This window comes from Mauremys reevesii, unplaced genomic scaffold, assembly GCF_016161935.1.
Source record: "Mauremys reevesii isolate NIE-2019 unplaced genomic scaffold, ASM1616193v1 Contig114, whole genome shotgun sequence".
In the NCBI taxonomy this organism is placed as follows: domain Eukaryota; kingdom Metazoa; phylum Chordata; order Testudines; family Geoemydidae; genus Mauremys; species Mauremys reevesii.
This window is the reverse complement of record NW_024100732.1, coordinates 55,748-82,829: the sequence shown is the minus strand read 5'-3', so window position 1 is coordinate 82,829 and position 27,082 is coordinate 55,748. Positions and strand designations below refer to the sequence as shown.

The following is a 27,082-nucleotide window of genomic DNA, read 5'->3' as shown; positions in this document are numbered from 1 at the left end:
ATTCCCTTCTAGTACGAGAATGGTATGGTAGATCTCAAATCAGTGAAGGCTACACTCAAAGTCCTCAAGACTTCCGGAATATGCTGCTCAAACAGTTTCACTTTTGTTTCTACTGCCTGTCCCAGACTTCTCCTTGTCCAGATCTATTCTGCCGCCAAGAATCTTCTATTCCAGGGGTAGGCAACCTATGGCATGGGTGCCGAAGGCAGCATGCGAGATGATTTTCAGCGGCACTCACACTGCCCGGGTCCTGGCCACCAGTCTGGGGGGCTCTGCATTTTAATTTAATTTTAAATGAAAATTCTTAAACATTTAAAAAACCTTATTTACCTTACATAAAACAATAGTTTAGTTATATATTATAGACTTCTAGAAAGAGACTTTCTAAAAACGTTAAAATGTATTACTGGCATGTGGAACCTTAAATCAGAGTGAATAAATGAAGACTCGGCACAGCACTTCTGAAAGGTTGCCAACCCCTGTTCTATTCACTGAACTTTTTGAAACTTTGCATTTTTAGAGAGACGTTAGGGATTGACTCTGTGTACACAAATTTGCAGAGGGACAATAGGGTTGAGGCCTGTTATTTCTCACTTTTATATATTTATGTATTTATTTAAAAACATCTTTACTGTTAACAAGCATATTATCTCTGGAGACACAAATCCACAGTTTGAGACCTGCAAAACTAAGCATCTCTGATGGTATCTTCTAGACTGAAGAGTGACATCGCCGCTCCTCTCCTGCACATTCCTCAAAACCCCACTTTTTTGACAAAAAGTTGGGATGGCCAGGACAGGGCTGAAAAAAGGGACTGTCCCGGCCAAAACCGGTTGTGTGGTCACCCTAGGCACACAGTGGTACAGAAGACTCTCTCCCAAATATCCATCCATGCGTATCTAGCCACCCATTCATGCTTGTCCATCCTAATCTAATTTAAGGTGTTTCTCATGCACCCATGATCCTAGTAGCTGGTTACTTATACAGCTCTATTGCAGACTATGTAAAGATTGGTAAAAAGTCACACAGCAGGCCAGGGTAAGAAATCAGCCTTTTATTTATTTATATATATATATGGAAAAAAATAAGAAGAAAAGAGAGTGAAACCCCCGAAGAGGACAGGGCTAGTGGCGAGTGTCAGCAGCACTGGGACTCTGAGTGGAGATGTCTCCACCTTGAGGGTTATGCTCCATCTCAGCTCAAACTGTCCCCTTGGGGCTGCTGGGAAAGCTGGGTCCAAGTTTAGACTGGGCAGCCAAACATGGTCATGGCTTCAGAGAACTCAAGGAATTCCTGGCAGAGGTTCTGGAAATCCGGCTTCCGGCATTCGTCCTCGTTGGGCCACTTCTCGATCCAGGTGTCCTTGCCAATGATGTAGGATAGCCTGGGACAGACAGGCAGAAGGGTGAGCAATGAAGCACAAAATGTGTTCAATTTGTTTGCTCAGTTCCTCAAGGGCAGCCGGGTTTGCCTAAGGGCATGGGCAGCGGGTATGGCAGGCCAGGGGAGGCTGAGCGTCCTCAAACAGCCAGGCGTGGCCCCACTCATGCTCCTCCACAAGCCCTATCCTGCTTCCCCCTGGCCACAGCCCACATAGGGCTAGGGCTAGGGCTAGCATGGGCTGGCCTGCGGCTCGGGACTTGAGGCAGTTGGGTGCCCCTGGTGCTGGGGCCCCCCAGCTCTGGTGCTCCCTGGCGCTCCGGAGCTGGTGGCGCTTGAGGCGCTGGGGACTGAGCACACAGCGCTCCAGGGCTGGGGGCACTTGGGCTGCGGCACCTGGTGCTCCAGGGCTGAGGGCACTGGGGCTGCAGCACCCAATGCTTCAGGGCTGGGGGAGCTCAGGTTGGCCAGCTGGAGCGGCCCAGAACTGGGGCCGGGGAGCTGGCAGCCACGGTGGTGGGCTCGGGGCTCTGGTGGGAAAGGAAGACAGGCAGGGCTGGGGTCTAGCCTCCCCAAACAGGCAGCTCACACTCCACCCATGCCTAAGAGCCACATCTGACTTGCAGAGAAACAGTGGGTTGCCTCCCGTCTCATAGGTCCAGAGAGACTACAGATCCCAGCATGCAATGCTCCAGATACAGCATGAGGATGGAACTTTTAGCCTCTGTGAGCTGCATCTTTTTGGTAAAGCTCATTTTTAGGTGTTGTTTTTACTCTAATTAATTATAGTTCCACCCAGTTGAAGCCGAAGTGATTTCGGAACAACTGTGGCTGGATGCAGGACCATGAAATTGCACTGACAAAGTGATTTGTGCTGGTGAAATAGTTGGGTGGCCCCTGTGAGGAATGGTGGTCCAGGGTTAGACTACGAGGCGAATCTGGATTCAATTCCCCGCAACTCCAGAAACTTCCTTTTGGTACTTTGAAGATGTCACCTAAGGCCGGTCAGTGGGAGTTAGGAGCCTCAATACCATTGAGGACCTGGACCGTAGGCTGTCTGTGCCTCAGTTTACCAATCCATTAAATGAGGGTAATAACGCTGCCCTGCCTCCCGTAGTGAGAATAAAAACCATTTGATATTGTGAGGCTCTCAGAAAGTACAGTAATGGGGGCCTGATAGGTACCTAAAATAGATAGGGTAATTAGTTAAGGGCGTGTGTTCTTGAAAGTGACTAACGCAGGGTAACCACAGGAGGCTACTTACTCAGCTTCCCTGGGCCACAAGTCGGTGCTGAGTCCCCAGATCAAGTAGTCTTTGTTACGCTCCAGCCTCAGAGACTCCCTGCATTTTATGTGGCTGATGAATGGGCGGGTTTTTCCTTGTGGATCTTCATCAGTCCCTAGGGCGGGGGTGAAAAAAGATGTCACACATAAGAGCAGAGTGAGGAGGAGATAGTACGGGGTGGAGAGGGATGAAGATGAAAGGAACAGAGAAGAGGAGACTCCTAGGTGTTCTCTTGAGGTTTCAGTACAAATTCAGCCCCAGAGTGACTGCAACGATAATCAATCACTGAAGCTCCAGCAGTCATTAGAGACAGGAAGGACCGTCTTGTGGTTGTGGCACCGGGTTGGGCCTGAAGAGTTCAGGCCTCAGCTCATGTTTCTGCAACAGACTCCTGGTGTGACCTTGCACAAGTCACTCGATCTCCTGGGACTCACCCCCACCTGTGAAACGGGGCTAATAAAGCCACCCAGTGTCGATTTAGATTGTAACCTCGTCAAGGCAGGGGTTGTATCTGGATATGTCCAGTGCTTAGCACAAGGGGCCCCTAATCTCAGGTAATTCAAATAATTAGAACAGTCAAATCAGCTCCCAGTGAGTGAAGCCGCTTTGAGCTCAGTTAGATCCCTGCTTCCTTTGCCTTTATATTGATTTATAAAAGTCAGCACTGAGGAAGAGAGACTCCACCTCCCCTATAGCAGCTTGGGCCAAAGGGCCACCAAGTCTGGGATCTTGACTCCCACAATGGCCAATGCCAATTGCTTCAGAGGAAGCTTGAAAAAGCCCATAATGAGACTGGCCAATTGTGCCAGGCTGACCACAGGGAGAGGTTCCCCCTGTTATTTTGTCTGCCTCTTCGTGGCATGGCTGCCTAGGTGGGTTGAGCAAATTCTTTCTTGTCCCCTTGTGGCGATAAATTAATGCCCTGGAGCATGAGACTAGATTAGCCTTGGGGCTTTAGCACTTCCTCTGGCTAAGAGAAATAGCTCTTATGCCGGCCTTTATCCCAAAGGCCATTCAGAGAAATTGCACCCTGATTGTAGAAGGGGAGCTCTTACCTGCCTTAATGAGTTCCACAATTTCCATGATGTAGTAGTCAGAACTATCCACTTGTTGAATTCTAACAAGCCTGGTTTTATACACTTAAAAAAAAGGAAGACATACAAAACACCAGTTGAAGGTCTGCAGTATTTTTCTGTAGAGAATTCACTGTGTAACTGACTCCCCAAACTGGCTGTGAGAAAGCTGGTGCCGTGGTGAGGGCAATAACTGGAGACCGGGGTTCATTTCCCTGCTCCACCACAGACTTGCTGCATGACCTTGGGCAAGTCACTTAGTCACTCCATGCCTCAGTTTCCCCTTTTGTACCGTGGGGATAATAGCACTGCCCTGCCTCACAGGAGGTTGTGAGAATAAACATGTTAAAGATTGTGAAGTGCTCAGATACTAGGGAAAAGGGGGCAGGGGCGGGGAGTTATATACACTCATGGTGCCTGGGCTCCAGCAATATTCAGGGCCCGGGGGCTCGGCTCCACCAATGTTTGGGGCCAGGGCTCTCCCCCGGTTTCCCCTGGCCCCCACTTGCTGCCCCTGCTCACCTCCCCTGGGCCCCAGAGCCTGCAGCTCACTGAGTCTGCTCTGCCGGCTCCTGGCATCAACTGCTGCCACAGGGTCCGAGTGCCCCCCATCCACTATTGGCAGGGCAGGCTGCCCTTCCGCCCTAGCCCTGAGCCTCATCAACACTCCAAACCCCTCAACCCCAGCCCTCATCCCCTCAATCCTCTGCCCCAGCCCTGAGCCCCCTCCTGCATCATGAACCTCTCAGTCCCAGGCAGAGCCCGCACCCCACACCCCAACCTCTGCCCTAGCCCTGAGCCCTCACACACCCCAAACCTTCATCCTCAGCCCCACAGCCCTCACCCCTGCATGCACCCCTCCTTCACACACACACCTCCCTGCCCCCAAACTCCTCCCTCCTATCCCCAAACTCCCTCCCAGAGCATGAACCCCTCCCCTTCACGCACATCTCCCCTGCCCCCAAACTCCCTCCCTCTGCACCCCTCCAACCCCAAACTCCCTCCCAGACCCTACACCCTCACCCCCTCCTACACCCCCACCCCCAGTCCAGACCCTGCACCCAAACTCTATCCCAGAGCCTGCACCCCTCATCCCCTCCTGCACACCCACCCCCTGTCCCAGCCCAGAGCCTGCACCCAGCACCCAAACTCCCTCCCAGAGCCTGCACCCCTCTTGCACCCTAATCACCAGCCCAGGGCCTGCACCCCAGACCTCCTCCCCCCACCCAAACTCTCTCCCATAGCCATAGGCAGGTGGGGGGCAGAGTTTGGGAGTGGGTGGGTTGTGGACACCACCAAAATTTCTACAAACCTGCCACTCGTGAATGGGGGCATAGCAGGATAGTTACCCCACTCCTGCTGATTGGAAAGGAGCCACAGCTGTGGCTGGCTTAATAAGGGCCCAGCTGGCCCTTATAAGAGGGCTGGAGGCCAGAAACCAAGACAGACTCTCTCTAGCTTTGAGAGGGAGGGATCTGGCTGCAGAGAGCTGAGAGAAGGTACCTAGACTGGAGCAGCACTGGGGGAAGGCCAAGGGAGCTGGGGAGCTCTGGCCTGGAAATCCCTGAGGCTGTGGCCTAGTGGAAGGTGAATTAGGTACTGGGGTTGCAAGGGCAGCAGGTCCAACCCCCCCTTGCCTATGATGAGTGGCTTTTGCACTGCAGTCTGCCCCAGTGAGTGGGGGCTAGATGGTGACTGGCAGTAACCCAGGACTGAAGCAAGGTGGGGCTAGAGGGTTGTGGGTTCCCCTGGGTGGGGAGACCCTGAGATTGTGGGGGTATTGCAAGGAGGCAGCACCCTGGCCTGAAAAGGGCACTGGGGTCCAGGAGGGACTTGGGCCAAGCAGCAGGTGGGACACCAGCCTGCAGAGGGTGCTCCGGAGGCTGGAAACACTAATTCCCTGAGAGAACCAGCAGGAGGTGCCACAGGGGTGAGTTGTGCACCGTGACAGGGGGGCAGATAAATTCTTAGGGTTAGATTGAATCTTAAACAGTCATCTGATCTTGTTCATTTCTGGGCACTTATGGCCCCAAAATCTCATCAGGTTTCTGTCCCAGCAGATCCAGACCTTACCCCGATTCAGCCTCAAAGGCAAACTTTACAATCCAAATCGAATTCTGAACCCTGTCTCTGCGCTCTCCTCATGGAAAAAGACTCAGCAGATCCAAATCACAGATTTACCATAATCCACTCCAGGTTTGCAGGCTTCCTCCATTCGTCTGTTCTGGGTGATTGGACCCTCTATCTTCTGCTGCATGAAGCAGCTTTCTATGGGGAAGGAAGATGGGTAGAGAATCACCAAGGGAGACCCTAGTTTCAGCTCTGTTATTAGTGACCCATAGGTGCCCACCTATTTGAATCCTGGGTGAGCCGCGCTAACCCGCACAGTGACAGGCTCACCTCCTCTGACAAGGGAGTGGCCATGAAGCCAACCACCCGTCACATTATAGGACATAGGTGCTGATACCATGGGTGCTCCAGGGCTCAAGCACCCATGGGGAAAAAAATAGGGGGTGCTCAGCACCTACCAGCCACAGCTGTTTGGCGGCTGGCAGGAGGCATTTGGCGGAGAGCAGGTGGCGGGGGCCTCGGGGGAGGGGGCAGATCGGGTACAGGAAGTGGCAGAGCGAGGGTGGGGTCTCAGGGGAAGGGGTGGAGTCAGGGTGGAGCAGCCACCAGGAAAAATAAAAGTCAGCGCCTATGTTATGGGACACAGTAAAAGAAGAAAACAAGGGATGGAGGGGTAGGTTGCAGGATCCAAATGATCCTGAGCAGACAGACTCAGACAGCTCTGCAAAGGAATCGGTAGATGTTGCCCAGAGGAACTCTGCCTGGGTGTATGAAATAACCAAGGACCATAAACAGGCCTGGCAATCCCAGCTAACTTCCCTCTCTGCACTGATGGATCTCTGCCTGGGTCAGTGCCAGGAGGAGCCTGGTCACTGGACTTAGTGGAGCTCCAGATGGGGAATCAAAGGTGATGGGAAGGACAGATCCGGAGACTGAGCGCCTCTCTGTATGCCCGGCAGACAGCAGGGCTACAGCAAGTTCCCCACTGAACAACGTCCCCACCAATGGGTCTCTACCCTCTTCTAGAGGATCCCTTCCTAAGAGTCAGCGGGGAGTGGAGCCTCCATGGCTCATTCAATATTTGGCCTCTGGGCTGAAACTGACAGTGGGGGGCTGAGGGGTGCCAGCTGTGGGCATCCTGGAATGAGAGAACCCAGATATTGTAAAGAAGTGCCTGACTTTGTGTCACCATGCCCCCCCCCCCAACTGGACTCCATGGATCAGCTGGCTTGGTCCAGCCCCCAAGGCCCTGATGGCCAGAGAGGAGGAACTGATGTTTCCTATACCCGCTCCCTCCTGGTGACCCAGCTGGTTAGAGAAATTCTGCTTCTACGTCCTGCTGCCAGCTCTCCTGTGATTGGTGGGTGGGGTTGCCATTGGAGAAGGGAGGGAACCCAGGTGAGGGCAGGTGGTCAGGGAGGGTGGAAACCCTCTGTGACTGCAGGGGAGGAGGGACCGGAGAGGGAGTGAAGGAAGATATTGAGACCTCTGTGGGGGTGAGGGGTGGGTTCTGGGGGTTACTACCTCCTCGAAGGCCCATTCCAGCCCCTCTAGGTTCCGTTCCCTGGCCCAATCCCAGGCCCTGCAGTCCCTTCTGGATCTTCTTTTGCCTCCGCTCCCCAGGCGTGCATGAGTTCATGTGGGGGTGCATCCCTCTCATATTCCCACTGAGGGTACCCTCATCCCAACCCTCATTCCCCTATTGCTGTATGTGGTGGTGTGTAGCAGGGACACAGCCAGCCAAGAGTCAGAGTTCCAGGCTGGGGGACAGACCCAGGGACCATCCTGTCTCCAGCTGCCATGAGCCTGTATCGCACGTGAAAATCACCCAGACACCACAGGGAAAGAAGGCCCTGATTGGTTGCTGGGGGGCCTGGGACTGCATGTTTGCTGGTAACGCTGACAGGGGAGCCTTCACCCGAGATGTAAGCAGAGACAGGACTCTCCTTACCTTCTGCACACCGGCAGATGCCCCTGTGACAGATCATATTGAAGAGCCCGCTCTGGTTAGACGGGTGGTAGAACTTGGTGCACCGGTCATCTAGAGAAAGATCAGAGACACGGATCATTCCCCCTCCCGTAGAACAACGGCCACGGTTTACAGCACCTAGGAGACAACCCTGAAGCCCTTACTCAAGCAGAAGCCCCACTGGGTGACCCTGGGGAAGGGAGCAGCAGTCTGTGGGAACGACTTTCTTAGCTATAGGAAACCATCAGCTTGAAATGACGGGCTGGTGCTTGTTGGAGACACTCTCTTAATCATGCTAGCAGCAAATTCACCTCTGGAGGTAAAACAGGAGGAGAGGGCAAGTAGGATAATTATTGCCTGTAGTCAGAGGTTCCCCTTATTATTTTGTCTACCTTTGCTTGGGTGTGTTAAGGTGATGAGTGTGACCATATATTTCCAGCATGGAGTAATGTTGGAACAGGAGGAACTGGGAGGTGGGCAGTAAACCAGACTAGATGATCAGGATGGTCCCGTCTGGCCTTAAAGTCTGAGTCTAAACCCCCTGTGTTCTAATCCAGTAGTTCTCAACCAGGGGGACACATACCCTAGGGATACCCAGGGGGTATGTTAACTTATGTAGATATTTGCCTAGTTTTACAAAAGATTCTAGAGCCCTGCAGTGGGACTGGGATCCGCAGGGCCCATTGCTATAATAGTGGGATAAAAATTCAACAAACAATGCAGGAGCAGGTGGGAGTAGATATTGTGGGTCGGGATGGGAGCAGGATTGAAAAAATAGTCCTCATTCGCCAAAAATATGAACCCCAGCCAGCAACCCCTGCTCTCTGGCCTCCCAGCTCTGAAGGCAGCGCTCCTACCAGCAGCAGGTCATGCCACCTTAACTCCTGCCCTGCTGCTGGCGGGTGCTGCCTTGAGAGCTGGGAACCTGGCCAGCAGCTGCCGCTCTCCAGCCACTGAATGACACGACTCATGAGTGAAAACAGGCTCATGGCTCGCACTGAAATATAAGTCCAATATTTATATTCTAATTGATTTATTTTATACTTACATGTTAAAAAATGAGGAAGTCGGCAATTTGCCAGTACTAGTGTGGCTGGGACACTTTTGTATTTTTATGTCTGATTTTGTAAGCAAGTCGTTTTTAAGTGAGGTAAACTTGGGGGATGCACGACAAATCAGACTCCTGAAAGGGGCACAGTAATCTGGAAAAGTTGAAGGGAGAGTGAGCTTGTGTAGAGCAGAAGACTGGGATTCAGGACACCTGGGTTCTATTTCCAGTGCATCCCCTCTGTTACACGGGGCAATAATACCTAAGTACTGCAGCAAAAGACTGCAAGAGGTAATGATACCAATGTGACCCAGAGCAGAATTTGAAGCCAGGTGCCTTGAATGGTGAGGAGAGCTGCGATCTGTTACCTATGCTGTAATAGTCGAGACTGTGACGGATGCCGGCTGAATGAGCCCCACTTCGAAAAACTGGTGAGCTTTAAACTGCAGGCATTCCTCCTCTCTGTGAGAAACCTGGGTGCGGGGGAAATAATAGGATTGCTTAGGTTGAAGGGTGGCTGGATGGAAGAGAGAATGAAAAAGAATAAAAGAAAGGGAGATGTTGGGGAAAGAAAAGTGAGGCAGGTGGGGGAAAGAAGAACTAGAGAAGTGAAAGGAACAAGGAAAGAAGAAGTGAATGGCACAGAGAAGCAAATTCAACCTTAATATCAGATATTGCATTTCCCATTAAAGTCAATGGACCTACATCCACATACACCAGCTGAGGATCTGGCCCATTCAGTTACTCCTAGTGGAAAGACTGAATCTGGACCAGTGAATCAAATTTGGCCGTGGGTTGCAGTTTGTCAACCTGCTGACGTCTGTGGGGATGCCAGGGTATATCTGGGAGTGCAGTTTGGCTCAGCAGGAGCCCATGAAATTAACACAAGATCAGAGAAGCCGCTTGTTGAGTCTTTACCTTGTCCACATAGATTATGAGGTTGCTTCTGTCGGATGGGGCTTTGTTGATTTCAAACTTGGAAATGTATCTGTTGACCCCTTGGGAAAGCTAAATGTGAATAAGAAAAAGCAAGAGGCATTGTGGGTAAGGCAGCGTCTCTATGAAAGTCCTGCAGCTCATGCTTGTGATCACGTCTCCCATGCAGATTGTATCATGGAAGTTACTAGCCTGCTACTTACTCCACACCTAGGGTTGCCAGGAGATTGTTTTTTGAGCAGAACACCTGGTTGAAAAGGGACCCTGACAACTCCAGTCAGCAGCACAGCGCAGCTAAGGCAGGCTCCCTGCCTGTCCTGGCTCTGCACAGGTCCCGGAAGCGGCCAGTATGTCCAACTCCTAGGCGCAGGAGTGGCCACAGGGGCTCTGCGCACTGATCCCGCCCCGAGTGACAGCTCCGCAGCTCCCATTGGCCAGGAACTGCAGCCAATGGGAGCTGCATGGGCCGTGCCTGCGGGCGTGAGCAGCACACAGAGCCCCCTGCTCCCTCTGCCTAGGAGCCGGAGGGACATGTCACCACTTCTAGGAGCCACCTGAGATAAGTGCTGCCTGGCTGGAGCCTGCACCATGACCCCCCTCCTGCATCCCAAGCTCCTGCCCCAGGTCAGAACCCCCTCACACAACCTAACTCCCTAACAGAACCCGCACCCCTTACCCCCTCCTGAATGTCAACCCGTAGCCCCAGCCCAGAACTCCCTCCTGCACCCCAAAATCCTCATCCCTGGCCCCACCCTAGAGCCCACATCCCCAGCCAGAGCCCTAGCCTGCTCCCTGCACCCCAACCTCATGCCCCAGCCTGGAACCTCCTCCTGCACCCTGCAGGCTTCATTTGTGGTCCCACCCCAGATCTGGCACCCCCAGCCAGAGCCCTTGGCCTCAGTTCTCTTTTAAACCCTCTTATAGTCCTAGCGTTCACAACCTTCTCAGGCAAGGAGTTCCACAGGTTGACTGTGCGCTGCATGAAGAAGAACTTCCTTTTATTTGTTTTAAACCTGCTGTCCATTAACTTCATTTGGTGGCCCCTAGTTCTTATATTATGGGAACAAGTAAATAACTTTTTCTTATTCACTTTCTCCACACCACTCATGATTTTCTATACCTCTATCATATCCCCCCCTTAGACTCCCCTTTTCCAAGCTGAAAAGGCCTAGCCTCTTTAATCTCTCCTCATAGGGGACCCGTTCCAAACCCCTAATCATTTTAGTTGCCCTTCTCTGAACCTTTTCTAATGCCAGTATATCTTCTTTTGAGATGAGGAGACCACATCTGTACACAGTATTCAAGATGTGGGCATACCATGGATTTATATAAGGGCAATAAGATATTCTCCATCTTATTCTGGATCTCACTTTTAATGATTCCTAACATCCTGTTTGCTTTTTTGACTGCCGCTGCACAGTGTGGACGTCTTCAGAGAACTATCCATGATGACTGCAAGATCTTTCCTGATTAGTTATAGCTAAATTAGCCCCGATCATATTGTATGTATAGTTGGGGTTATTTTTTCCAATGTGCGTTACTTTACATTTATCCACATTACATTTCATTTGCCAATTTGTTGCCCAATCACTTAGTTTTGTGAGATCCTTTTAAAGTTCTTCACAGTCTGCTTTGGTCTTAACTATCTTGAGCAGTTTAGTATCATCTGCAAACTTTGCCACTTCACTTTTTACCCCTTTCTCCAGATCATTTATGAATAAGTTGAATAGGATTGGTCCTAGGACTGACCCTGGAGGAACACCACCAGTTACTCCTCTCCATTCTGAAAATATACCATTAATTCCTACCCTTTGTTCCCTGTTTTTAACCAGTTCTCAATCCATGAAAGGATCTTCCATCTAATCCCATGACAACTTATTTATGTAAGAGCCTTTGGCGAGGGACCTTGTCAAAGGCTTTGTGGAAATCTAAGTACACTATGTCCACTGGATCTCCCTTGTCAACATGTTTGTTGACCCTTCAAAGAACTCTAATAGATTAGTAAAACAAGATTTCCCTTTACAGAAACCATGTTGACTTTTGCCCAACAAGAATGGCGACTGTACATCACTCCCTTTCCAAACTCCCTCTCAAAACTCCTCTGTTAGCGGCCCCTGTTCACCAGCACCAATGCTGGAAACATCCCTGGGTTTGTTTGCTAAACTTCACCTTCATTTTATACCCGGGCAGCAATTCACTGCAATGAATCCTTCAGGACCTGGATTTTTTTGTGCAGCCTCTTTTTTTTTTTTTTTTGTATCCACAGTTCTTCAGGCCCAAATAACTGCACTATGTAGGTCAGAGGATCAAAAGGGAAATCATTTTTTTTTAAACTGTGGCCCCACTGTACAAGAGACTGTATCAAATGCATTCTGCTCTGGCATGCACAGTCAAATGACAAGTATCAGAGGAGTAGCCGTGTTAGTCTGGTTCTGTAGAAGCAGCAAAGAATCCTGTGGAATCCTGCTTGCATCCGAAGAAGTGGGTATTCACCCACGAAAGCTCATGCTGCAAAACATCTGTTAGTCAAATGACAGCAGCCTCTCAATTTGCTATCCAATAAAGCAGGATTGAACTGACCTGAACTTGTATGGCCAGATTTTCAAAGTAGCCTGCGCAACCTGCAAAATTTGCCCAGGGCCCTGTTTGTTTCTGTGAATTTGGACATTGCGCTCATGGCTTATTCATCCCCTGGAATCTCCTCTATGAATGCCCCAAAACTGCCATCCCCGACCTGGAGACAACTGGTTGTGGTTTCCTAAAGCTGTTACCAATCCTTAGAGCTGTCTGGTCTCCCTCCAGGTTTAACTCTGGAGTCTGACTATTCATCTGCTGCATTGGATTTTCTTATCTGAAAGCCCCAGTCGAGCCACTGCATTGTTTATTACGTTCCCTGTTCTCAGATTACACTGACGTACTCTCTTAAGATCCTCCATGTCTGGTGAGAAGCCAGTGAGCATGGAGACATCGATGATAGACATTGTGGCATCAACCACACCGAGGAACCTAACGAGGAGAAGAGAAAATACCCTTTTGATCAGAATTCATCACTTGAACATTGATTTTTGCGATCGCTCCACCAGCTCCTGTTGCTTAATTATAACTTTTTTGCCCATTCCATAGAAAAAAATCATAGCCCAGGATTCTTCAGCTACCCCCTGCATCGGTCCATCTATTTATCATCTATCATTAAAGGGCATTGTTCTCACCTGATGCAGATTTTAATATATAGACTGAACGCATCGCTCCATCCGGCTTCTTAACTGGAAACATTGCAGAAGACAAAAGAAATTAATATCTCAGTGTAAATTTCATGCCAGATAAACCCTCTTTTGTTTTTTAGGTGTACTAATATGGCTTAGTAATCAAACAGGTCCTAGAGTAGATGTGAAAAATCCCTCAATAAACCTCCCCTCCCCTCCAGCAATCCATAAAAAATTCTTCCCATCCCTGGCACGCAAACTAAAAAGCCTCTCCCAGCTGAGTGGCACAAATGAAATACAGTCTAGGGCAGGGGTTAGCAACCTTTCAGAAGTGGTGGGCCAAGTATTCATTTATTGTCTCTAATTTAAGGTTTGGCGTGCCAGTCATACATTTTAACATTTTCAGAAGGTCTCTTTCTGTAACATATAACTAAACTATTGTATGTAAAGTAAATAAGGTTTTTAAAATGTTTAAGATGCTTCAATTAAAATTAAATTAAAATGCAGAGCCCCTGGACCAGTGGCCAGGAGGTGGGTGGTGTGAGTGCCACTGAATATCAGCTCATGTGCTGCCTTCGGTCTAGGGTTAGCAGAAAGAGGAGACTGAAACAATGAGAACTCGTGGGTGTGAATTTGGGCAGCTGGGAAAGTTAAGAACAATTTACAGCTGGCTCCTGTTTCTGTAAAAGCAGTGCCAAAATCCTGGATCCCTCTATCATATGACCACGCATTAGACCAGCATATCTCCCGCTACTGGCCAGCCCTAGCAATTATAACAATCAGCTACTCCCAGGTAAAGGAAGTTGCTCCTTTAGACCAAGCCACAGAGGCTTGTGTTTTGGGTGCTGAAGATCCTGACCTCTGTCCCATGCTGATTTCACACCCATGCTGTCTGGAAATGTGTGCCCTGGAAGTTTGGGTCTGTAACCAGACTTCCTGGCATGGGCTCATCTCTGCTTTAGAGGGAGACAATACCCAGAGTAGCTGGCCTGTGTTCCCATCCACATCCGATGCTCCAACTATGCTGCTAACAAGTGCCAGGATGAGAGAAGGCAGCATCTGCTCCCGCATCTAGAAGGACCCTGCATTGGTTGCAACTTAGAACATGTAGCAGCTGGAAATATTATTTAGTGCCTGCCCTATGGGTATAATTTTTAGGACTTGGGAACTGGGAGAGTTTGTAGAAGCTTCACAAAAATACTTTCCAAAGTTAAGAATGTGATTGCAGAGATGGTGCTTGGTTGGTGTAAATCCACTGCTGTCCATGATCTGAGGATTGACAGCAAGCTTCAGAAGAGAAAAGACAGGTGGTTACTTACCACCCTGGGCTTCTTCAACCGATACCCTCAGGTCAAACTTCTTACACTGAGATTCATCTTCCTTTCGCTTTGCGTTATAAATTATCGTTACTGTTACTGTTGCTTGTCCAGTTCCTTCTGCCTTCACAGTGAAGTCTTCATTCCATTTGAGCTGTAAAATTAATCCAGGGTTAATTTTCTTTTGTACTTCATTTTTATTATTATTATTAATTTAAAAGACAGGGCAAATGAAGCTAATGAAGAAAATGAAGCTGGTGAGATTGACAGTCACTCACCCGGAGGGGCTGGGGGGACTCTGCAGAGACAATAGCATGAAGGAGAAAAAAGGTTACTTCCGAGGCAGTAGCTCTTTGATCTTCAGACGTATTGCTTCTCCAGAGCCAAACCTAAACAGCAACCCAAACCCCTCCTACTTCTGGATTCAGCTCAAAACCACACACTCCAGGCCACTGACCCTGGAACAATTTACCTCAGGATGTGTGAGGCAAACCCCACCCAGCCCAGGGCTGCTCACCCAGCTGCGGTGACTCACTCCTGCAACGGAGCCTGCAGTGACTATCCCTGGTCAGGGCTCAGGCCAGATGACCCCCAGGCACAAGTATTTCACTGTCCCCATCAGAGCTGAGAGTGACTCTGCACAACAGCACTAGACGGCCAGGGACCTTCCTCCGGCCTTGCAGTGTTACAGACTCCCCAGGCTTCTGGCCTGCCCTTGATCCAGTTCCTGTTCCTGCCCCAGCCATGCCCGAGTCTTGTTCCAGCCCACTTCAGCTTCCTCTGTGCCCTGCTCTGACCTTGCTCCAGTCCCGCTCCAGCCTGCATCCGCCTCCTGGCCCCCCAGGCCCTTGGACTGATTCCAACCTGACTTTGACCATTGGCCTGCATCCGAACTCTGACTTCAATCCTGATTTGGCTTGTCTGTGGATTCTGACCCACGGCCTGTCCCCAGACCCTGATTTCAGCATTGCCCTTGGCCCAGTCCCGACGCTCCAGCCGGCTCCAACCACCAGGCCTGACTGCCTAGAACCTAGGGCCTGACAGGATGTGGTGGATTCTCCATCACTTCAAGTCTTTAAGTCAAGACTGGATATCTACCTAAGAGACATCTCACAGGTCAGCTAGAAGTTACGGGCTTGATGCCGAAATTAGTAGGTGAGGTTCTCTGGCCTGTGTCATGCCGAAGGTCAGACGAGATGATCATAATGGTCCCTTCTGGTCTTAAAAATCTGAGTCAAAAGTGTGGATGCATTTGGACCTGGTGCCGGGAATATGAATGCCCCTCCCTTTCCCAAAACGGTTTGGATAGGAGGTTCTAGTCAAATCTTCTTTCTCTATAATCAGTGATCTGTACTAATCACATAGAGAAGCACGATACCTCTGCTGTTCTGGCCACTAGAGCATCCTCATTTGAGATTCTGTACTTTATAGGCCTAGAATGATGTGACAGGAAAATAGAAACAATCAAATTCAGCTCCTTGTGTAGGGGGATGTCTATCTGGTACTGCGCAAGAGCCTGGAACACCATGATGGTCGCCTAGAACACCAGGAAAAAGACAAGAGAGTTACACCTTATTGTCCTATTGCACTGAACATCTGACAGCTTTTAAACTGACTCTTAAGGAAGAGGAACCAAAAATACAATGAAAGAAAACACCAAGGGTCCACTGGGTGTCACGCAGGCAAAGGGTTATATAATAATATTACCTGGTTCCTCTGTAATGTGTTTCATCAGTAGATCTCCAAGCACTTTACAAAGCAGTACAAGATCTTTATTCCCATGTTGCAGATGGGGAAACGGAGGCACAGGGCAGGGAAGTAACTTTCCCAGGGTCACCCAGGAAGCCAGTGGCCAAGCCAGGACTAGAACCCATGGTCAATAAATATATTGTGCATGGTTAATTAGCTTCCCTTCGCGCCTAGCTATTAACAGGGGCCAATTGTCAGCTGGACAGAGCACAGCAAGTGGCTCCTTCTATGTATATGTAACCCACACACCTCCACAGGGTGTGGTGCTCTGTCCCCTCTAGTGGCACTGAGACCACTTAGAGAGTTTAATGAGTTCGATCCCACCCACCGACAACTGAGGTCTATCGGTATTACAAGTGGGGGCTTGTCTGGGACTCAAATGCAGGACCTCTTGCTAAATGCATGAGCCTCTCCTGCATGAGCTAAAAGCCATGTGGCCCTTAGCTAAGTCTGTAGCAGACACATTAATCTCTCTCTCTAAGTGGTCTCGGTGCCACTACAGGGAACATAGCACCATACCCAGGAGGTGTGTAGGTTACTTATATAGAGACATCTATGCCACACAAAGAACAATGTTAGGGATAGAACACATGGCCTGTGACTCAGAAATACAGACCACTCCCAACCAAGCTTGTAGCATCATTTTAGGTAGAGAAAAGACAAGACTCAGTAGCAAGGAATGTAAAGGGGCCTCTCTACTGAGGCTGCTGGACACAGACAGACCCTATAGTTCCTGGTGGCCCCATATTCCAGGGAAGGGAGGGATATCTGAGGACACTCCATCTTTATTTAGCTGTCACTAGCAGTAGGGCTTTTATCCTCTCCAGTGCTTCATGTAAGCACAGTTTTAAAAAAAGAATCTAAAATACATAAGCTTACAGTTTTACTTAGAGGTGGATAAAGCCCAATTGATTCAGATTAGTCATGATCTACCATGGCTTTGTCATTTGGACTCAGTCCGTTGGTCCTGCACACCTGGTACCCTCTCTCCAGACCAATGGCCAAAAAACAACAAATGCTAGAATGAGTCCAGATGCATGTGTGTTTCTGCCCATGGGAAGAGAAGGCTCATTCACTCCCAGGACAACTCATTATCTTAAAGAGAAGCATGTGCTCACACCCATCACCTTGGCGGGATGGAGCCTTTAGTGAGACGATTCAGTCATGCCCCTGTGCTGGTCTCTGCCTTAGGTTAACAATGGCAAAGACCTGATAGGTCACGTTGCCCATCTCCCAGGCAATGCAGGACTGTTCTCTACTGGGCATTCCCCAGGGCTTTCTACAATGACTCAAGTGATCGGATCCCATTCCTTCCGATGGGAGACCTGCCCACAAAACACGGTCTTGGAAGGATACCGGGACTATAAGGATCATACTCACTTGGGTAGATCCATATTCTCCTCCATAGTAGTTCTGCTCTCTCAGCCATCTGACTATGGGACCAGTCAACTCATATTTCTTCATTTTCAGCAAGGCGACGAGGTGCCCTCAATGTTGAAGGTGTGGGCGTTTGGCTCTTCCCAGAGATTTACCACTAGGCAGCAGCAAAGAAGGTGAGCTAAAGGACTCTCCTCAAGGAGATCCACTCATTCTGAGCAGATCTGACTGGACCATACCATCGCCTGACTCCTTCCCCAACTTTCCGCATGGAGGATCAGTAAGTCGAACTGATTGTTGCCCCTTTTAGGGGTGAGCAGCTACCCAATATTTGGGGTCTTGGGAGGATTGTTTCAATTAGGATGAGGAATTGGTGATAGGCCTCTGGTACGTTCTCTGGTGTAAACCTGATTGCTTATGAAAATGCACAGAAAGCCCCGTTTTCCCTGAGCTTGAGAGAAACCAACAGCAGGCAACTTCATTGCTGAGAAATCCCCAACTCTGCCTCTGAAGTGAGTTCTAGGCCCAACAAGCAATGTCTCTCTGCTTGTTTCATAACACTTCTCCAGGCTTTCAGCTGGTTTCTGCCTCTAACGCACAGGGTGCAAAACCAACATGCTAGCCTCTGTGTTTGCCATCAGGGAAACCCCTCAGCCCACATGCCTGAGCTCTTGACCTGCTGTGTGCCTTGGGCAGTCCCTGCATTGTTTTTAGCTGTGTCTACTACAGAAAGAGTCTTGATTGCTCCTTCCACTGAGTCTGAAAGAGTGCCTGGCACACCCATTAACTTGAACAAGGGCCTGGTCTACACTTAAAACTTAGATTGTGATAGCTGTGATACTCAGGGCATGTGAAACATCTGCACACACACACACTTGCTATAGCTATGTCAAACTAACGCCTAGTGCAGACACAGCTAAGTCAATGGAAAAATGCTTCAGTTGATCTAGCTACCGTTGATCATGGTGGTGCAGTTCCTACAGAGATGGAAAACCCCTTCCATCGGTGCAGTCTGCGTCTACAATAGGGGGTGATACCAGGATAGCTGCAGCACCATAGCTTTGCCGCTCTAGTCCCTGCATTGTAGACATGGCCAAGGTCTGTGACTGTTTGGGGATCAAAGACCCACCTGGCACCTTTCAACACAACATTGTTATATCTAGACAGCAGCTTTGTCCTGCCCTGTTTTAACTATCCCAAACAATGGGGCAAACTCCATTTTCTTTGCGGGTAATATTATTCTATATCCTTTGCTCAGTTTCATCCAGTTACATCCTCTTGAGCCACCGTTTTCTCTCTTTTTCTCTTTGGGGTTTACATCTTTTAGATATACGTACAGAGCTCTCAGATTCCTCCTGAGGTCAAGTAATACCATACATCTCTGCCACATCCAGATCTCAGACACATTGGTGTAAATCTGGAGTAACTCCACTCAACCCAGGAGAGTTACTCTGGATTTATACCCAGTCTGATCAATCTCAAATCTGGCTAAAAGGAGCAAATCTATGCCCATTATTCATTCCTCATAAATTAATCCCTCTTCAACCTCCTTTGCTTCTCTTCCCTGAACCCCATCCTGACTTGGCCACATCTTTCCAGTACTTGATAAGACGCACTCATTTACCTGTCGAAGCTCTCATGAGCGTCTTCTCAGTGTCCAGTGTCCCCACCATGGCTAAGGCATAGGATGCAAGAGCCACAGTGTACGGTCTGGTTAGAGACTGGTACCTTTGGGCTAAGTATTCAGTGGCTTTGCTGATGCTGACTTCCAAACTCTAGGAGGTGACAAAGAAAACGGAAGAAAATCAAACTCGTTGGTTAGGCTGAGGTTTTGAGTAGTGTTAATGCCGAGGAGAGGTGCAAGATTGAACATGGGACCTCTGGAGCTAAATGCATGAGCCTCTACTGCATGAACTAAAAGCCTGAAGACTCTAGAGCAGGCTCATTAAGCTCTCTCTACATGGTCTCAGTGCCACTAGATGGGACAGAACACCACACCAGGAGGTGTGTGGGTTACATTAACACATTACGAATTCAAATGGCTTCCAGCTTTATTTAATTTCACAGTGAATTTTGTGCTGGTGAAAGACAGAGGAGGCTGAAGACATGGAAGTGAGATATTTGAGGGCAGCAAAAGGGGACATTTCTGGACCACATGCAGAATGTCAGCAGGAGTGAGACCAATGTCTGTGGCAGGACCGGCCCTAGCCCAAATGGCGCCCTAGAGCATCTTTGGTGTCCCCCCCTCTATTTGTTAAATTTTTGAATACCTTATTTTTATTGCATTTGTAGCTCATTTCGCGATTTCGCTGCATGATTAGCATGTATGATTTATCCCTGTTGTACAAGATGATAAATTTGCACGCTAGGAGCTGTAAGTCTGTATTTATTCATGCCATATATAAGCAAATAAAAAGTTTCCTCTAAGCTTATAGAAACAAAGCTTATACATCCAGAACATTCTAGTAGGTTAGTGAAAAATGAATCCACGTACAGAATACCGGAAACATCAATTGTCCTTTTTGTCTCTAACAACAAAAACAGCACCCTGAGCCCAGCACCACCCCCCAAGTCCAGCACCCGAGGCAGTTTCCTGGATTGCCTGCCCCCAAAATCTGGCCCTGGTCTGTGGTATCAGACAGAAGCTGCAAGAGAGGAGGATGAGGTGACGTGGTGGGCACGTACAAAGAGGGGATGAAGAGAGTCATAGGTGCCGACTCCGTGTGTGCTCTGGGGCTCAAGCACCCATGGAAAAAAATAGGGGGTGCTCAGCACCCACCAGCCACAGTGGTTCTGCCCCAGCTGGCCGCCGATCAAGCCCCCAGGGCTGGCCGCTGATTAGCAAGCAGCTGTTGGGAGGCGCTTGGGGGAGGGGACAGAGATGAGGGAGTGGCAGGCTGGTGGGGGGGACTTTGAGAGAGGGGGTGGGAGCGGGGGCAGGAAGAGGCGGACCAAAGATGGGGCCTCAGGGGAGGGGGCAGAGTGGGGACAGGGCCTCAGGGCAGAGCAGGGGTGGAGCACCCATTGGGAAAAATAAAACTCAGCACTTGTGAAGGGAATTTTGTTAGGGAGGCGTTTGAGAGTAACGTTTACAGGCAGAAAGCAAGAAGACGACCAAGAAAATAGTGGCAAGACAGTGGCCAGGAGGACAAAGTGCATATGGAGAAAATGTAGGACTGGCAAGCCTGAAGAAGAAAGATGGAGGCAATTCTGGAGGATGTCCTCAGTTTAGCCCCACGAATGGTACAGTGGCTGAGCAAGCCTCCCTGGGATGAGAGAAGGTAGTATCGTCCCCATGTGCCACTCATGCTGGTTTGACCGGGATCCAAGATCTAATAATACCAAACTCTTATATCACACTTTTCCTCAGCGCTTTACAAAGGAGGTCAGTCTTTTTAGCCCCAAATTACAGAAAAGGAAACTGAGGCACAGAGTAGGAAAGTTATTTGCCTGAGGTCCCTCAGCTGTTGTGGGATGAGAACTAAGTCTCCTGAAACCTAGTCCAGTGCTCTGCCCACTAGGCCCTGCTTCCCTCACCCTACAGATGACTGCCTCTGTCCTCATGCTGTACTGCTACAGCCTCAGTCAGCTGGCTCCTCCTCACTATAAAAGAGAGGGAACAGCCCTGGTGGAGTGAGCCATAATAGTAGATGGAGGAACCTTTGCCAAGTCATAACAAGTGTAAATACACGTCATGAAGGCTGCCCTGGCTCCTGGACGGCGCTGCAGTGGCGTGGCTCCAGCGGGACCGGGGCTCGCAGCCCCGCCCCCTTACCATGCGGTTCTGACTCAGTGGGAGGAGCTCAGGCCCTGCTGGAGCCACACCGCTGCAGCGCTGTCCTGGGCCGCTCCTGATGTGGTGCGCTGAGGCGATGGGGGAAGGCAGATGTGGGGCCAGGGGCCCTGCAGGGCCTTGGGCAAATTGCCCCACTTGCCCCATCATCTGGGTGGCTCCTGGTCAGGAGAGGATGAGGAAGACGCTACCGGCAGGAGTGGTTCCATGGTGGCTTCTGGATTTTCCGGGACTGGTTCATCCCGAGCCCCAGGTGTAACCTCCACTGGGGGTGGGGTTGGATCTGGGTTTTGCAAGGGATCCTGAGGTGGAGCAGTGCCGAGATGGGGTGCGGTGCCACGACATAGAGTGGTACTGCTATGTAGAGCAGTGCTGGTCCGTCGAGCGACGACTGGGGAATGCAGTCTGAGGTCGATGCAGCGCTGCGAGGTCACAGATTGGGATCTGAAACTTGAGCAGGATCCATGACTTGGTAGCGGATGACCACCTCAAACGGAAACAGCTCCAAGGGTCGGGGCTGAGAAACTGGTGCCGCGAGTCAGACCAGTGCCACGAGTCAGACAGGCACGGGGCATATGTACGGCACCGACTCGGAGCGGCGCCGGGACTCGGAGCGATGCAGAGATCCTGGTCGGGGGGTAGATGGCCCAAACATAGTGGGTTTGCCTCTTGAAGGTGCTTGGCTTTGGGGTAATGGAGGCCTCGAGACTGGAGACTTGGGAGCCATCATTTCTATAAGCCCCCTAGCGGCCTCAGAAGTGTCTGGTGGAGGGTGGCATCACCTCCTCCACCTGCAGCTGTGGGGAGTCCAGGAGTGCTGGGCTTCCTGGGGAGATGGGAGCCCATGGGGGTTGAGCCTAACCAGAGGGTCTGTCGGCCGTAGGCCCATGCACTGCAGCGTGCCCTGCCGAGGCTACGGTTCCTGAATCAGGCCATTGTGGAGGCTTGTCCTTGGCCTGCTTCTTGTGGGCAATTGGCGAGTGGGAGCGGTGCAGAGCGGAACACTTCTGGGCCCTGGGAGACCGCCGACCCCTGGGAGTGCTGCTGGCGGCACCGCTGGAGGGGTGCTCCGCAACAAAGCACTCGGGGCCGGGTCCTGCTGCAGACAGAGGGCTGACTCCATGAGGAGTTGTTTTAAATGAGTGTTCCTCTCCTTTCTAGTGTGAGGTTTGAAGGCCTTGCAGATCTTGCACTTATCTGCCTGATGGGCTTCTCCCAGACACCAGAGACAGGAGTCATGGGGGTTGCCCGTAGGCATAGGCTTGTCAGGAGCTATAGGGTTTGAAGCCCTGGGACTGCATGCCCTGGAGCCCCAAGGGGCACTCATTGAAGGGGAACCCCCCCCCCCACCAACCCCTAAAGTCTGCAATTAACAACGAGAAGAGAACAATTAACTAACAATGGGTAACTATATACAAAGATAAGCAGAAGAGCCAGGGATTAGTGGACCACTTGCAAGCAAGAAACCACTGTTCGAACAACCATCACAGGCAGTAAGAGGGAACTGAAGGGAGGTTGGGCCAGCAGGGTCATATATAGAGCACCATACCGGTGCCACTCCAGGGGGCTCCCCAGCTGGTCTGACGGGTAGCTGCTAGGGAAAAGTTTCTGACAGCCGTGCATGCAGCGCATGTGCACACCTAACTGGAATTGATATCAGCAAGCACTCAAAGAAGAATTCATTGATCCCAATGAAGGAAAATCACTATATAAATGGGGTGCCATGAAACTCTGGGTTCGTTCTTCCAAGACTTCCGCGGAGCTGGCCACTAGATTGATCCAGAGTCTGGACTGATAACTATAACATTGACTGGTGGGATAGTGTGTGTGTGGTGTGTGATTGAATGCGTATGTTAATTGTTGTATCTTTAATAAACGTGGCGTACTGCCTTTTCCCCTGAAAAAGATCTCATGTGCTTCTTATAAGCATAACACCATGGGGCATGGTTCATAGGGGATGGAAAGATGGGAAAACCTGGGTATGAACGTAGAAGTGACTCTACGGTGCAGAGATACTCACGTTGACTTGATCCTTGCAGATGTCCTTGGCCTCTTCCAATGCAATCAGCACAAAAGCCGTTAAAGAGACATCAGGCTCAGCCCCCTTGTACCCTCCCTAAAGGGGAGCAAAGGACAGATTTGGGATAAGAAAGTCGCCCGAGTACCATGAAAAGGAAGAATTAATCCCAGGACATCAGCATAGGATAGTATAGCAGAACACATGCTTCCTAGAAAGCTACCCAAGAATGGACTCTCAGTCATGGCCAGACCTATAGCTGGGCCAGGTTCTGATCTCAGTTACTGTTACTCCTTTATCAGTGTGGAGGAACTCCATCCAAGTCAATAGAGATGCTTCGTATTAAACCAGTGTGAGAGAATTTAGCACACCAGGCCGGTGCTCAGGTCCTGCCACTAGCTCCCAGGCAGCTTCCCGTGCGTTAATGGATCAAGCCCCAGTGACATCAAAAACCAAACTTTGGCCTGTGAAGCACCAAGACAGCTGCGCTCCTCTGAGGCAATGCAAGTCACTAAGCCCAGGACGAAGCGCATGAGAGGTGTGGACAAGGCATTCTCAGTTGAGAGGAGCTGGCTGGGGAACCAATGCCCAGGGGAGATCAGGCCAGGCCAGAGTCTAAGCATCTTTAGTAAATGCTGCAAAACTATCCCCTTTGGAGATGTCTTTCAATCATGAGAACAACAGTCATGGCACTAACCCCACCCCCTTCTATCTAATAAACCCTGATATAGACACCTCCTAAACCCAGACATGGACACTGCCTTCTGCCCTAAACCCTAACACTGAGATCCCTAACACAGAGACCCCTTAAACCCAGACACTGACATCCCTAAACCCCAGGGGTGCTGGAACAATTTTTATAGTGGGGATGCTGAGAGCCATTGAACCAAACTGTAACCCTGTATATAATGGAAACCACTTCAAGCCAGGGGTTGTTGCAGCACCCCAGGCACCCCTAGTTCCAGCACCTCTGCTAAACCCTGACACCCCTTCAATCCCTAAACCCTAACACTGAGATCCCTAAACCCCACCCTGAGACCCCTAAAATCTAACACTGATGCCCCCTAAATCCTGACACCAACACCCCCTTCTACACCTTAAACCCTGACACTGAAACCCCCAAGCCTTGACACTGACAACCCCTTCTACCCTAAACCCTAACACTGAGACCCCTAAATCCTGACACTGACACCCTCTTTTACCTAATAAACCCTAACACTGACATGCTCTAAACCCTGGCACCCCTAATCCCAACCCTGACACCCCTAACTCCAACAATGACCCCCCTTTCAGTCCTAAACCCCGAACAACAACAAAACCAAAAATGATCTACCCCCCAGCAGAATGTTTACCCCCAAAAAGGGAGAAGTGCCAAAGACTCCATGAAGTCCACTAAGGACTAAATAGATACATTCTGGTCCATTGGGCCTGAATCTCCATTCACTGCTGCCCATGTAACTGCACCGGGAGAGAAAGAGGAGATCAGGCTGCGTGAGCACAGACTTTGGGATGTAGCCCAGTAAGACGTCCCTTTGAATTATGAACCAACAAGTTGCTGTGATGATTGAAGTGGGTAGTGACTGGTGTGTAAAAGTCAAAGGAAACACGTACAACCATCTCTCCGCGGATTTCGGGGGCATCTTCTTGGAAGACCCCATCCAGTTTCTGCTTTTCCAGGATCAGGATTTTTCCAGGATTCTATCTCCTGACTGATCGTGCTGGGGGCTCTGCCTGTCTTCAGCACTCAGGACCCTGAGCTACCACCATCATCTGGGAACCCTGACCAGTTCAAGCCTCATGGAGTGGGTGAGATCCATCTCTCTCTCTGTTTTCTTTCCTACCTCAGGTATTAACCTTTAAAATGTAACTGTTATGTTTGTTTAGCCCTCCTGGTGTGGTTATCACTATGATTCAATCAATAACTGTTATGGTTCAGCTGGTTGCTTTTCTCTCTGAATTTTACTCTTTTTAGCTTCCCCCATTTACTCTGCAGCGACGCTTCTTGTACCTAAGCTAAAGATCCCTGTAGTGCCCCAAAATACTGTGGGGTTTGCTCATCAAGTGGGTTACTACCAGTACAATTGTAATGTGAATGTGTGATAGGGATGTGTTCAACTTGGGGAACATTGGTGGGGGGAGAGCAGCTGAAAGTGCTGCTCAACCCAGCCTCTTGAGACCAGGAGCACATAAGGGTACCAGCTTGAAAGTGCTCCTTAACCCAGCTCATCGAGTACAGGAACACATGAGGGGATCAGCTGGAGAGTGCTGATTGACCTGGTCCTCTCAGACTTGCTCTGCTAGTGTGTGTGTGCACATGTTCATCTAGTTCTAGGGCTGGAGGAACCTAGGTCCTGCAGGAGAGCTCCATTGGGAGGGGACTTGCAGGAGGAAGGAGCAGAGCTCCATGTGAACACACAAGTGACTTTCACAGCACGTTAATTAAATTACAGAAGCCCCTCCCCCAGAAGAGTAACCCTGATAAATGAGCCTACCCCCAAAGTAACGGGCACATCTGGGAACAGTGTGCAAAAAGCCCTTTTCCTTCCTCAGGAAAGTTGGATCCCAGATATGTTGGTTAATGCTGCTGGGAGATTGCTTTAGGTGAAAAACTGCTGTAATAATTGATTTTAGATTCTAAGGAGCATGTTATGATTTTCATTTTATATGTAACCAGTTCTGTTTCCATGATCTTGACTCAGTACCTCTTAAATCTTAATCTTTGATAATGAATTTAAGATTATTCCACTATACATATGTCTCAGTGCTGTGAGGTTATAAAGATCTGATCCTGAGCTGTACCAATCAAGCTGTTTAGATTCTGTTCCCCGGTAATTTCTGTGAGTGTCCTGTGACAGTAACCTGATGCTTCTGGGGGACACTTTCAGAGGGACTTCGTGGCCGCGGTGCAACAACTGTTACCATGCAAGGCAGAGCAAGGGCTGGCAGAGCCCTGTGGAGATTGGTAGGCTGGCTAACAGACCGGTGGTGTTATGCTTGACTAGATATCAGCTCCTTGAGAAAATCTTCCTCTCGCCGGATGAGTAACAAGGTGACTCAGAGCCTGGGCACCCCAAGAAAGCTGCACACATACCCCTGTAACCTGCTTTCTCTCCTCCAGGGGCCTCTTTATCTTAGCCAACCCTCAAATATGTTCAAACCGTGTTCAAATATGTTAAGGACTGTTATAAAGAGGACCCCGCTCAACTGTTCTCCATGTGCACTGGACGTAGGAGAAGTAGGAATCAGCTTAGTCTGCAGCAAGGGAGATTTAGGTTAGATATTAGGAAAAACTTTCTCACTATAAAGATAGTTCAGTTCTGGAATAGGCTTCAAAGGGAGGTTGTGGAATCCCCATCATTGGAGGTTTTTAAGAACCCATTGGACAAAGAGCTGTCAGGGACGGTCTAAGTATAGTGCTGGCTGGGATGATATTTCTAGGACCCTCCCAGCCCTACATTTCTAGGATTCTCTGAACTGTGGAGTTTAACTGGTGAGCCCCTCAGTGAATGCCCCATCAGCCTTCACCCAGCTCTAGTCCAATGTGAATTATTAACAAAAGGAGCTGGCCCTTAAGAAGCCACAAGACCAGTGAGCACAGCAGGACATACCCTGTCAGAGATACCCAATGACAGTCGTTCCCTTGTAGTGCAGTGGGGGAAGCTAGGGAATCCAATGGTTCCTCTCCGATAAAGTCTTGCAGTTCACAAACAGGGACTTGGCGTAGAAAAGCAGAGATGCCTTCCCTCACACACTATTACAGGCACTGAGCCTAAGGCTGTAAGTAAACAGACGCTGTTCACAGATAGCCTTCTGACCCACAAATAGGCTAGACAGGATGGAGGATAACTCACCAGAACACAGTCCAT

At 49.8% G+C, this 27,082-nt stretch overlaps 1 pseudogene; it reads right to left on the bottom strand.

Moving 5' to 3' along the window:
* Window positions 1–1,039: 1,039 nt before the first annotated feature.
* Window positions 1,040–27,082, bottom strand: LOC120392764 (annotated as a pseudogene).